The sequence below is a fragment of the Protopterus annectens genome, chromosome 2.part0, assembly GCF_019279795.1.
Source record: "Protopterus annectens isolate FY-2018-M chromosome 2.part0, PAN1.0, whole genome shotgun sequence".
Classification (NCBI taxonomy): domain Eukaryota; kingdom Metazoa; phylum Chordata; order Ceratodontiformes; family Protopteridae; genus Protopterus; species Protopterus annectens.
The window spans coordinates 1,218,978,787-1,218,993,399 of NC_056728.1; positions in this window are offsets into that span (position 1 = coordinate 1,218,978,787).

The following is a 14,613-nucleotide window of genomic DNA, read 5'->3' on the forward strand; positions in this document are numbered from 1 at the left end:
TGTTCAATAAGGCTGTCCCTTTAAATGCTATCTCTGTTACTTGACAGTACCTTGAGTTTCAGCAGATAAGTATCAGCAAATTATGTTTTATGTTTTGGTGTAATTTGGATTCTGTCAAGGAGGAAATGAATTCTAAGCAATCAATTCAAATGACCACATGGGATTTCATAACATCACATCAAATGTGAACCAATTTATAGCTGTGGTAATGTCAGTAAGAGTTAAATCGCTAATCACATTCACTACATTAATGCCAGCAAGCTGCCTCAGCTTGTGAATGCAGTTCCAAAGCTGAAAAGCCAAAATACACTCAGTCACAGCATCCATGCACACTGAAGCATGATAGCATAGGGATTCTTCATTCAGCCAGCCATGTTGCCTCACAGAGCACAATGACAGGTTAAAAGCAGTGATAAACAAAAGAGGTCAGAACCATCACTCCTTATTCATAAACTCATGCAATGTCTAATCATCCTAACATCTACATGGCATCTCTTTATTTGCTATAAATAGCACTGGTACAGTTCTGTAAAAAGAAGCTGTACCAATATGCTTGATCATTTTTCTTTACTTTTGCAAAAAATACTCCTAAATACTGCAGCACAGGTTAAAGCTGCATTGTCCAAGGCCAAGAATTCAGCTTCCATGGGACCTGATAATATCCCTCGCTGTGTTCAACATAAATTACAAAGCAAACTGGCACCACATCTGTGTGCCCTGTTCAGTCACCACCTCACCTCAGGCTTTGTCCCTACCAAATGCACACTGCTACAGTCATCCCTCTCCATAAAGGGGGAGCAACTACAGACCCTGGGAATTATCGCCCCATGTAAAGCTATGGAGCGCATCATCATGGACCTGATTAACAAAGATATAGGAAATTTCCAAACTCTAGACCCTGCGCAATTTGGCTTTGTGAAAGGGAGATCATGCCTGCTCAACCTGATTGACTTTTTTGATTCAGTCAACAGGGCTGTGGATGGAGGTAAGGCAGTGCATAAGGCCTTTGATACCATTCCTCACTTGGGAATTATTGATAAACTCACCAAACTAGGCAACAACCCCTATATCACTAGGTGTGTTGCAAATTGGCTTACAGATAGAACACACAGTGTGAAAGTAGTAGACTCCAAGTCAGACTGCCAACTAGTCATGAGTGGAGTCCCACAGGGATCAGTCCTGGGTCCTTTCCTGTTTGCCATCTACTTCTCAGAAGTTCAGGCCAACACAAAGGGACTCTGGCTGACTGAGTTCTCAGATGACTGCAAGCTGGGAGCCATTATTAACTCCCCAAGTGATGCAGACATCCTACAGAAAGTCCTCACTGAGACCAATGATTGGTGTCCAAACCATGACCTTAAGCTTAATGCCAAAAACTGTGTCATCATCCCCTTTGGTAAAAACTCAGTTCCCACTAATTACCACATCAATGGGATCCCACTGAACAACAAAGGTGTTATAAGAGATCTGGGCATGCAGGTTGACAGCAACCTCTCCTTTGACCACCACATTGCCACTGTGGTCAGAAAGTCCTTCTATGTGGCACATCTCATTACCAAGGGTTTTGCATCCAGGAAGAAAGAGGTCATCATTTCTCTCTACTCTTCAGTCATTAGACTAATCATTAAGTATAATGACCCGTTTGGCATGTACTTCAGTAGACACTGCCAACAGCTGGAGAGGCCACAGAAGTACCTCATGAAGAGGATCCTAGGCATTAAACACATGTCCTACATGGACAAACTCAAAAACTCCAACTATTCCCTGTCTCATATCGCCTACTTAGAGGTGATCTTTGCTTGACTTACAAAGCCATGTCTGACCCAGCTCTGTTAGAAATGCTTCACCTAAAAGAATCCCAATCCCTCCACACCACATGCTCCAGAGACCTCAACCTCATTACCACAATCAACAGAACATACTGGATGGACAGGTTCCTCACCCAGAGACTTCCCATGTTATGGAATAGACTTGCATAGCACATTCTAATATACAAACCTCCTAGTTTTATAATCCATTTATTCTCCATTCGATTTGGAATCTCATGCCAACCAGTCTGGTTGGCATGAGATTCTAAATCGAATAGAGAAAAAATGGATTATAAAACTAGGAGGTTTGTATATTAGAATGTGTTATGCACCACTGTCTGCTGGTCTTTGACTTTGACTTTTGTGAATTTTGGGACCCGGCAGTTGTCTTACTTGCAGGGGTTGTTTGTTTCATGGAATAGACTTCCCATACATGTCAAGCAGAGCACATCACTGGCCCTCTTCAAGAGAAATATTGATGAGTGGATGGGAAATAGAAAGTTCACCCCATAGATCACTCCAGTGGCTCTACTTGATAGAGGTACTGGGAACTAATGTCGGGTGGCACGATGCCAGGGCACTTATATGGGGTAGGTTTGTAAAGGCTCCAGGGCCATTAGCTTAGTGCACACCTATGAACCTATGTCTAGAGATCAGATATACAGAGTTTTATTTAAAGTATGGATTGCATTGGCATGCCACTTCATTAAGTTAAAACTTGTATTTTCCTGATATCAACTACAGATGTGTGCATACCATGTAATCCTCAGTGAGGCAGGACAACTACCATTTGTAACAATAGTACTTTCTTACTGCTGAACTGATCAGGTATGGAAGCATGGTTTTTAACTTAATAAAGGAAATCCTGTCCGTAGTCAAATAAAGTAGGTAACTCGTCTCAGTTGGCTTTACCAGCACTCTTCTCCTGAATATTAATTTACTCTATGATCCTACTTCAAACTCTACATAACAAGAAAATGACTGTATTCTCAACCACTCCATTAATGTTGTCTGGAGAGAAACAGACAAACAGGCAGGCTGGCAGGCAAATAAGTAGACAAACAGAAACACACATGAGTGACACACTTGGTCAATAGAAATAAACCTTGATGTACTGTGTGATAAATATTTACAAAGGGAGAAATACATTTGTCTCATGCTTTTTTTTTTTTACAAAAAGGATAGTTTATTATTTTTTTATCAGCATGTTAATAATTAATATCTCACACTGCCTTTTCGATTGTATGGGAAATAAGTTGAAGTTAAAACTCTTGGAGTTGTTATAGCAAAATGAAGAAATTGTACAGACAATTGGGGTATTAAGATTGCCATTGTGGGGTATTAAGAAAGGCTGAACATGATGCAGAAGCCTTATATAGGCAGATTTCTACATCATGGCAATCCTTTCTGATTCACAGACTATTTTGCCGCTGAGATTTTCCCCTTGCAAGGGGTTAGTGCTGAGAACAGTCTTGCCTGGGAAGCCGCATGCTAATGTGCCATTCCAGGGCAAAGGTTAATGCTAAGTAGCCATGTGCTTTTCCCTAGAAATGTTCATGGATCTTGATTTATTTGGTTGAACAGTTCAAAGAATTGTTCTGTAGATAACATTTTACTATAGGAGGGAAAAGTGAATTACATTAAAAGACAGTATTCATGCATTCATATATTCACTCCTATGGCAGTATGCACATGTAAATGCTTGGGATCTGTGGATGTGGATGAATGTCAGTGTGTAGATGTGAGGACACATGCCAGTAGGGCCATGAATGAAGATGAGTGTGTGTGTGTGTGTGTGTGTGTGTGTGTGTGTGTGTGTGTGTGTGTGTGTGTGTGTGTGTGTGTGTGTCTGTTGGCCTGGGAGGGCAACTAAGGAAGTTAGATATAGGATGCTAAGTGGATGTGTGTGTGTGTGTGTGTGTGTGTGTGTGTGTGTGTGTGTGTGTGTGTGTGTGTGTGTATGTGTGTGTGTCTGTCTGTCGGCCTGGGAGGGCAACTAAGGAAGTTAGGTATAGGGTGCTAAGTGAATGTGTGTGCACGCGCGCGCGCGTGTGTGTGTGTGTGTGTGTGTGTGTGTGTGTGTGTGTGTGTGTGTGTATGTGTGTGTGTCTGTCTGTCTGTCTGTCGGCCTGGGAGGGCAACTAAGGAAGTTAGGTATAGGGTGCTAAGTGAATGTGTGTGCACGCGCGCGTGTGTGTGTGTGTGTGTGTGTGTGTGTGTGTGTGTGTGTGTGTGTGTGTGTGTGTGTGTGTGTGTGTGTGTGTGTGTGTGTGTGTGCATGTGTGTGTGTGTGTGTGTGTGTGTGTATGTATTGGAATGTGCATATGGGTGTGTGGATGAGTACTTCTGCACATGAACTTAATCATGGGATCCTTGTGTCTGAATGACTGTATGTGTGTGTATTTGAGTGTGCATATGTACATGTATGCATGTGTATGTTAATGTCCAGGAATATGTGTGCATGAATGTCTGAGTGTGTGTATATTCTGGGAGCACACTGTGCAGTTTAGTAATAAACCATTTTTCTGAATCAAATTTCTCTCTGACTTGCTAATTTACCGACCCTTATTTAGTAATTAGTGCAAGCTGATATGAATTCTCTGACACCTATGTCATGTCTGCAATTAAATCAGAAATACTTTTGGGGGTCTGGTACTATAGCATATACATTAACCACATATGTTCAAAACTGCATTTGACTTAATAACATTTAAATGTTGTAATCAGTTCAGTCTAGAGAGGTTTTATTCATAAAAATGGTGCTCTTTAGAAAAATGCATATTTTTAACATCATTCTAAACCATTTTGTCAAATTTCATCTGCTGAAGTTACTCAGTAAAGGCGTGACAAGAAAAATAAGTAAAAGTAAGGAAAACAGGAAGAAGTGATGCTTCCCACATAAAGTTAAGGACATTTTTTGATCACTATGAACATGAACAAACATACTAAACCATTTAGAATACAACAGGTGTGAACAGATATTTAGTTCATAGCCTGTAACCTCTCATATAAGAAGAAATGTGTCTGACAATATACGGAGGTTAAAGTTTCCCTTGAGCTGGACATAGAAGAGGACATATATATCTACTTTTGCCACAATGTGGCACCTATCAAAGAGAAAATAGAATGAAATTGACCATGCTGAAAAAAAAGAAAAACATTTATGTGAAAGTTCGATTTATTAACATTGGTTCTGAACAAAAAGTATTAGTAGTTAGAGGTTTAGAGTATTTAAAACTAATCAGATCTTTAATTGCTATAGAATTTCTAGATTGACAATTGTTGTTTTATACTTTCCGTTCGTATTAAATGACTGAGTGCTTCCATGAGGACCAGAAAATCATAAGGTAAAACTGAAGAGAAAGAAAAAAAAAGACTTTTCTTAGATTTCTCTGTTTTCTGTGCCCCATCTTTTTAGCCTGCATACTCTTATCTATCGGTCTCTCTATTTATATATATATATATCTATATATATATATGTGTCTATACGAACTGGTATTCATAGTCTGGGGCTTTGCAAATGACTTAAGGTTATCTCTGAACAGTGGCACCACATAGATATGTAAATAATATCAGCAAAACTCATTTCCGATGAATAAGAAAAAGCAAAGTCTTTTTGAAAATATGTCCATTTCTTGCAAAACAGTAAGATGTAAAAAGCTCATTATTAGGAAGTTGGGAAATATTGTGCAAAAGCCAGAGGTCCATGTTCTTTTTTTTTTTTCTTTTGAATATCGCATGTGAGCATGGCTAAGCACAGTCATGCTTAAAATGCTTAAGGAAAGCTGTGGACTGCACAATGACTGAAACTATTTTTTTTAAAAGGGGTTTATACTGTTTTATATAGGGGTGTCCTTTTGTGGACAGACAAATGGTTTCATTAAACAATAGAAAGGAGGAGATAGGAAAGACTGAAAAAGGGGAGAAATACAAAGAGAGAAACACAAGGAAGCATCAAAAGAGTTTGTGCTGGAGGAGGTGTGAGACAATGGGCACAAAGTTTTTGTCAGGGGAAAGAGCCCCCAATTTTTTTTTTTTTTTTTAATGAGAGGGTAGTGTGTGTGGTGAACAGGTAAGAGGGTATAGGAAAAAGGATAAGGGAAGAAGGGCTGAGGAAGTACCAGCAGGATTTACAGTCCACAGAGCCACAGACACAGACACAGCCACTGCTAGATGGTGTTGCAGCAAGGACTCTGATGTTGAGGGGGTAAGTGCCTGTGCTGGTGGTGTGGTTGATACCACCTGGGAGAGCTTGTCTTCAACATGATGAAGAAAGGGTTTGATTTGCTGAATTCTTCTGTCTACTACCTCCACCAGTAGGTCCTCCACCAAACTCTAAAGCCCCCTTTCAGTGAGGCTTGCCAGGCTGTCAAGTGTTAGGGTGCCTGCAGGACCAGTGCCTCCATGCTGACCCTGTGAGGATATCCCCAGATGGACAGAGGGTGAGCATTCCATAGCATGAGAGGTATGTGCTCAACCTGATGTGGAAGGATTTGAATCTGTAAAAAAAGGAAAATAAATGGGCGCAAAAAAAAAAAAACAATAAAGGAGAAACAAATGCATATTCACAATAAGAAAAACAAAGAAAAAAGTGGGCAGAGATAAAAGAGAAAAAGCACTATAAATCCACACATCATGTTTACATGCCATTTCATACACTTTTGAAATATTACAATAAAATCTTTATTGCTGTAAAACTTGCATAAGGAAGTGCTTATGCTTGCAGTGCGAACAGCGATTTGAGAAGTGCTTCTGTACTTGGGAAGAATGATTGTAAATACTTCATATGAATTCTCATATGGCAAGTGCTTGTGACTACTTGAAGTACAGTTTATATCTCTCATCTTCTATACATACAATACATTCATTATACTATTAAAATACCATTCGTAATTATTAGAATTAATCAGTTAATAACAGAGTAATGCCATTTATATTTACATCGTTGTAACATTAGCTTGAACTTTAATGATTTCAATTGCATTTCTTCCATTTACAAAGGTATAAAAATATTTTCCTTATGACCAATGCAAAAAGAGTACAACAGTTATACAAATACATATTTTTCTCTTGCTTTTTTTACAGTAATATAATGATTTCCAATCCATTTGTATGCTTTATATATATATATATATATATATATATATATATATATATATATATATATATATATATAGACAGATATTGCAAACTAGTAAGACGGAACTCTCTTGGACTTCAGTTATACTTAACAGAAGATTCAACCAGCCTTTCTACTCTTCTTTATTGTTGCTGGCAATTAAACTCAGTTTCTTCCTCTGCTGAATTCTTGTTTATCTGTATTTGCAGTTGTTATACACACACACACACACACACACACACACACACACACACACACACACACACACACACACACACACACACACACACACACATTTTTGTGAGCTTATGCATTCCTGTCAAAGAAATAACTTCATTTTTCTTTTCTCTTACATATGCATAGCTATATGAAATTGTATAATACTATGCCAATATTCCTTGTCATGCTGGAGAAAAAATAAATGTATTTAATGTGTTTGGAATACTGTTTTCAAAATACCATGCTGTGCATATAGCACTGTTCAGGTCTAACTTATTCACAAACATTGAAATGAAGCAGCTCACAGAAGTTTGCATTTCCTTTGCTGTACAAATGCACATTCTGTGGCAGGCTTTGGACATCTGAGTAGCACTGCAGAATTCAGAACTGTCCACAGCACATCTATGTCATCCTGATGTGTGTTCAAGTTACTTTGGCCATGCATTCATGATCATCGAAAACCAACATTTCCAGATGCATCTTGGGACATGTTTGCATACACATTACTATGATTCATGGTGATGAATGTAAATTAGCTTAATTTTCATATAACATGCCTAAATGGTCCTGAATTTATGGCAAAATGTTGAGCATTGGCATATTAATTTACCATTAGTTGAAACAGGTGTCAAATGCATTAGAATACCACAGACTGATTAAAGTAAGGAAATACTTAAAAAAAATATTATTCAATAAAAAACACTTCAAACTGTATTTCATTAATGGGTTAAGGGTCATATTTAATGAATTTATATATATTATGTGAATGCCATGATAGCAATGATTGATTGTTGGATTTGTGTCATTTGGAAGTCGCATTTCGTGACAGTGGTGCACTAGAAATGATTATTGATGACATAAAATGATCATTACTATGGTATAATTTACTGATTGTGTATACATGGGTATAAATGCAATAATTTACTACTGATGTTATGCATTGTCAAAGATATCAACAGGCATGTCTGATGAAGTGTAGATTTTTGGAGTGACAGTGATAAATAAAAAAATGGCAGTATTATGAGTATATGACAAGGGCAGAGGGTAGAGAAAGGATGCTTTTTTTGTGACAAAAGTGGTTGCATTCATGATCTGAATGAACAGTATGCAGTATATTACAATTTTATATGGCTATATTGAGATTTCTGTATGTACTTTTATGGTTTGTGTTAAGTACCTCTTTTATTTACTGTGGGTGGCAAGAAGACTTGGCCAGTGTTTTGTACTTTAAAAGCTAATTATATCCAAACATTATTGTCACACCCTCTGACTATTACCCTTTTACTTTTTTCTTTTCTTTTATATATATATATATATATATATATATATATATATATTTTTTTTTTTGCACATGTAGTAAAAATAAGGTATTAAATCAGAGAAAAGATAATTTCATCCATGAGTAAAATTGTGTCCTCATGGCAGCACTTAAGATATATGGGAAACTTCTTTTTGGAAAAGAGGATCCCAGACAAGCTAAGAGGAACAAGGCCTGGAATCAAGTATTTGTTGACATTAGTGCAATTGGAACAGTGCAAGAAAAGGGCACATGATATAGTTTTACATACTAGAAGCAAGGCCAGGCAGAATACAATTTAGTGTACCACTATAGGTGGGAGGGGCTCCAAATCTTATTCAGTTATCACCTGATAAGAAATTCCTTTTATCCATCCAGGGGATGGCCATGAAGCAGAAAATGGTAGAACAGGAATAATTAGAGGTGGTGTGTCTACTGCTGCATATTACCAATGTCTGCAGCAGCACTCATCTGCTCATGAAGGTTAGTTTAAAATCAGTAACATATATTTATATAGAGAACTGAATGCCAACAAAGAATGATCTCTTTAAACATGTCACATTTTATTATTATCAGGTGAACCTTGTACATCAGCACAGAATGGGAATAACCATAGTGCACATGGTAAGTGTCCCATTCACCATCTTATAAGCATACATTAATGTAAGCTATTCCAGTTAGTAATGCTTTCAAATCTTTTTTTTTTACTGGATCAGCATCAGAAACAGATAGTTGAACTATACCAATTAAGTCGGATGATATCAGCAACAGAATGGGTGCTGCTGCAAGTCGGATGATATCAGCAACATAATGGGTGCTGTTGCTGCTAATGTGCTATATTTATGATGCAGCATGAAATGTGTGTTAGAAAAATGTGTATTTGAATACATGAGAAATGCTAGTTTAAAAAGCAAAGTAGTATACAATGCATTTTATTCTATTAATCATATAATAGTAAGGATTAATTCATGTGTAAATGTAAGTAGTTTTGAAACTGCAGTGTGGCTTGAAGCAAAGCTGACCTTCGACCCTGGCAGATGCAAGCTTAGCAAGTTTTAATGTTTATGCTTTTCACAAGTGATTATCTGCTGGGTCAGGAAATTAAATGTGTGAAATAATGAAATCTTCTGCTCTTTCCTGTTGGAATGATTTGGCCTTGTATATGTGTTATTGAGATAAGCATGCAGCTGGTAGGAAAGTGTAACAGAGAACAAAGAAGATTATTAAAAGACTGAATCTGCTATTGTATTCGAACTGATATGAAACCTTGAAGAAGTAACTTTACAGAAAGACATTATGCCTGACCAGCTGGATAGCAAGGCCGTATTGTATCTAGAGGAAAAGTTTTTTTAAATATACAGCATCAACAGCTTTATGAATAGAAGACTGTAAGCTAAAGTGATGTAGATGCCCTGTGACATATCACGTCAGTAAGGTGGGCATAGCTTAAATGTTAAACCTATATAAAATTGTATGCTTCCTGTTCCATGTCAGACAAAATTCTGTACTTGTACGTTTTTTGCCTCCTGGTGTACACTAGTAAACTTTTTAACCTGAACCTCCTGTGTATTGAAATCTTATTTTATTTAACAGTTTGTTCCTTCGCAGACGTAATTCACTGGGTAAGCCGCAGATCAGAGCGTATCGGTGGTCAAATACTGTGCAGGAGAAGTTACCGAAATGGTTCTTCTTGAGTGAAAAGACCTCCGACTGAATTGTCGTGTAAAGAGGCTGGCCACTTTCTGATCTGTGGCCGAAAAGCAGAACTTGGACTTTCTCGATACCGGAGGCTCAGGTAGGAAGAATTTGCCTTTTTTCTGTTTTAGATCAGGGACTAGGTTACAGTATATTGTTGTCAAGATTTGTTTTGCAGATCAGGGACAAAAGGAAGTACTGTTTATTTGGTCATAGATCAGGGTAACAGAATATGGTAGGCAGTTATTCTAGATAAACTGTGAACAGGAACTGAGAACTTGATATCACGTGATAAAAAGGGTTACGTAACATTTTCTTTGACATGGGTAATCAGTGCACTAAAACATCGCGAGATCCGCCCCTAACCGAAGACGCAAAATACATGCAATTGCAACGTTCTGATAACGTTAGGTATTATACGAAATGGGTTAATAAATATGAATTTGATGGTAAACTAGATAAAACTTCACTAGTTAAACTCCTTAAACAGCTTAAATCTGATGCGGAAGGTCAGGCAAAAAAGCAACGCCAGTTAGGCATTCCTCAGGCACACAGGTGGATTGAGGAAGCAAATCGTAGAGAGCAGAAGCTGAAAAATTCAAAAACATTATTCCTAGACAAAGAGGATAATAACTTGGTAATAGTGACAGCTCCCCCTCTTCCTCCTCCCTTGCCCCCTCCCTTACCCTTTTCAGGATATGAAGCGAGTGGACAGACTGGTCCGCCTCCGCGTTATCCTGAAGTTTCAGCAAGACCACAACCATTTGTTAGAGATCCTATTGAAACTAGGTCCCGAACACGTAAATCACATAGGGACACAGAATTATATCAAACAGAGAAAAACCTACAGGATGAGAGTGAGGAAGAAATATGCCCACTTATAGAAGTTCCATATCCTCAGGCAGGACAGGAAGGGCAGGACCCAACACTCTTAGTATATAGACCAGGGACACCGGAGGATATTCGGAAGGCTACTGAGGGAATTCCCCATCCGAAAGTTAATTTTATGAAATTTTTAGAAGATTTACAAGGCATGAGATTGAGTTACCACTTGAATGGGAAAGAAGTAGAAAAAGTAGTAAGACAAATTATAGGTCCAGATTGGCACATGATTTGTGGCACCTGGAATCCTCACAATGCAGAGCTTAAACCCCTCCCACATAGTGACGCTGAGTTAGACAACAGAGTGAAAGGTCTAACAGACCGAATCTCTGAGAAATGGAAACCTAGAGCAGATTGGACTTGCATTAATCAATGCATACAACAGGAAAATGAAACAATAGATGGGTACTATGCTAGATTATTAGAATGTTTTAATAATCATAGCGGTATGTCGGTTCCTGAGAACCAAACGAATGATTCCCCGTATGAACAACAATTAAAAAATGCATTTTTGAAAGGTTGCATTGCACCTATTAGTAGCTTCATTATGAAGCATATGATAGACCATCGAACAGGGAGGCTACAAGCCTTACTTGAATATGTTAGACATGCTGAAAGACATTTTAATAGTAAAAAGAAAAAGAAGGCGCAAGTCTTCACTGCTGAAGACGGAGCTGAAGTATTTGTATTGCAGTCAGGTAAAAAGGGCAAGAAGAATGCCCAGGGAAACAAACAGTCTGACAAATGATCAGAAGATTTTGAAGAGAGGAAAAAGAGAGGAAAAAGAGAGGTGAGTGCTTCAAGTGCGGGAAAAAGGGACATCTAGCAAGTGATTGTAGGCAAAACAAAAAGGTAATTTCAGAAGATAAGGGAGATGAGGACTGACTATATGATAGTGAAGATACATCATGTGAAAGTCAGAAATCATCAAGAAAAGTTACTAAACAGAAAACGAATGTAAATGTGATAGAAGGAGTAGAGGAAGTGCAAGTAGATATGGAGGATGAAGAAAGTGAAATTTTGGACTTAGCATTATTGAGCTTAGAGCTCTACTTAGCAGATACGAAACTGGAAGTTACACTTCTGGTGGAGGGAAGGGAAGTCAAATTCCTGTGTGACTCAGGAGCGTCACAGACTTTGATACACCCCTCCAAGTTACCAGAACATTCAGAATCACCTGATTATATACTAGTAAAAGCCGCAAATGGACAACTATACAGGGAACCACTTTTCCATGATATAGCAATAACTGACCCTGTTTCAGGAATGACCCAGAGAAGTAAAATTGTTGTTTCTGCAAAGTGTCCAGTAAACCTATTGGGCAGGGACCTTATGCAGATATTTGGCATAGCAGTAGTTCCAACTGTACAAGGTATGGAGGCACAGAGACAAATGGATACCTTTGTAGTGCGATCGGAGGGTGAAACTTTTTACTGGTACAGCCAGGACCTAGTCACGACTGGTCCAGGGGCAGTAACCGAGGAACTGATGAACGTAGCCATCAGTAAAGCCCCCTCCCTCGACACTGATCAACAGCATTTGTTACACTGTACTCTATACTACTGTACTACACCAGGACCTGATAGAGAATATGAGCAAGAACTATTCAGAAATCGTGCAACTAGACTAGTATTGCGTACTTTGTACTGGGATACTGAGGGGAACAGTGTAGTCAGCTGTTCATTACCTCAAGAATTCCTTGCATTATACAGATCAAATCGATTACCACATGTCAGCTTGACAAAGAATAAACATGTAAAATGGGCAGACTTAGGAGAAAAAGTAACAAGATGGGAGAAACAGACTGATTTAGAACTATCAGAACAAGGGATACAAAAACAAAAACTGAATTGGTTGACACAGACACATCCAGCTGTACACTTGCAATCTAGCAAGGACAGCTGATTAGCGTTCTTATTAGAAGAAGAAGAAAAGGCTTTATGTGAAATTCCAACAACTCTTTGGTCAACAGGCAATTCAGATGTAGGACTTATTCGAACAGCAGGACCAGTTACAATTACCCCAAAGTCAGCTTTTAGACCACAGAAAAGACAATACCCTTTGAGAAAGGATGCAGAAATAGGAATTAAGCCTATAATAGCAGCATTACTCAAAGAAGGAGTACTGGTAGAATCTCCTGATTCACCATGTAATACACCCCTATTTCCTGTTAAAAAAGCAAATGGGGAATGGCGGATGGTACAAGATTTACAAGCTGTAAATAATGCAGTAATACCTAGAGCACCTACGGTGCCAGACCCACATACTTTGTTATGCAATTTAGAACCGCAACAGAAGTATTTCTCTGTGGTAGATATTAGCAATGCTTTCTTTTCAATACCTATACATCCTGATAGTCAATATTGGTTTGCATTTACATTTCAGGGTAAAAGGTATACGTATACTTGACTACCACAGGGATATTGTGAGAGCCCAACAATATTTGCACAAGAAATGGCTAGCAACCTGGCAGGGTTTACCCCACCAGGAGGTAGTCAAATTCTACTTTACATAGATGACATCTTGCTAGCAGCCCCCACCCAGCAAGAGTGCAGGGAGGATACTGTAGCATTATTAAAATTTTTAGCAACACAAGGACACAAAGTAAACAAAAGTAAGTCACAACTTTGGAGAAAACAAGTTAGATACTTGGGATATGCAATATCCAATGAAGGTAGAATACTAGATGAGGAAAGAAAAACAGCAATTTTGCAAGCACCTAAACCAACAACCAAGAAGGAAATGATGTCTTTCTTAGGTACAACTAATTTTTGTCGGAGCTGGATACCAAATTATGCTTTGGAATCTGCTCCACTGACTGACTTGATATATAAGACACCAATGGCAGCACAAGATATCTTACAATGGACACCCGAAGCAGAAACGGCTTTCTGCAGGTTGAAGCAGTTGATAGCTTCTTCATTAGTTTTAGGACTTCTGAATTATCATAAATGATTCTTTCAGACCGTAGATTGTAAGCAAGGATATATGACGTCAGTAGTGACGCAACAACATGGGGATAAGCAACGCCCCATAGCCTATTATTCATCACAGTTAGATCCAGTGGCACGATCTTTGCCTCACTGTGTGCAAGCAGTGGTTGCAGCTGCAATGGCAGTACAGGCTTCGGCCTCAGTGGTATTATTCCACCCTCTCACATTGAGAGTGCCTCATGCAGTTGCAATAATTTTACTGCAAGAAAAAGTGGCATACCTTTCTCCTGCTAGACACCTTTCATGTATGACTATACTGCTGAGCCAACCTCATATGACAATTGAACGATGTACGACATTAAATCCATCAACATTACTCCCAACTCCTGTGGATGGCACACCACACAGCTGCCTGCAGGAAATTGAATAGTTAGCTTTACCTAGACAGGATCTCACAGATATGCCCTTGGATAATGCCGAGGTGACATATTATGTGGACGGCTCATGCAGAAGGGGTCCTACAGGGAAGAATCTGGTAGGGTATGCAGTACTTACAGACACTGAAATTTTAGAAGCTCAATCCTTACCACACAACTTATCTGCACAAGCAGCAGAATTGATAGCTTTGACGAGGGCATGTACTTTAGCAAAAAACAAGTG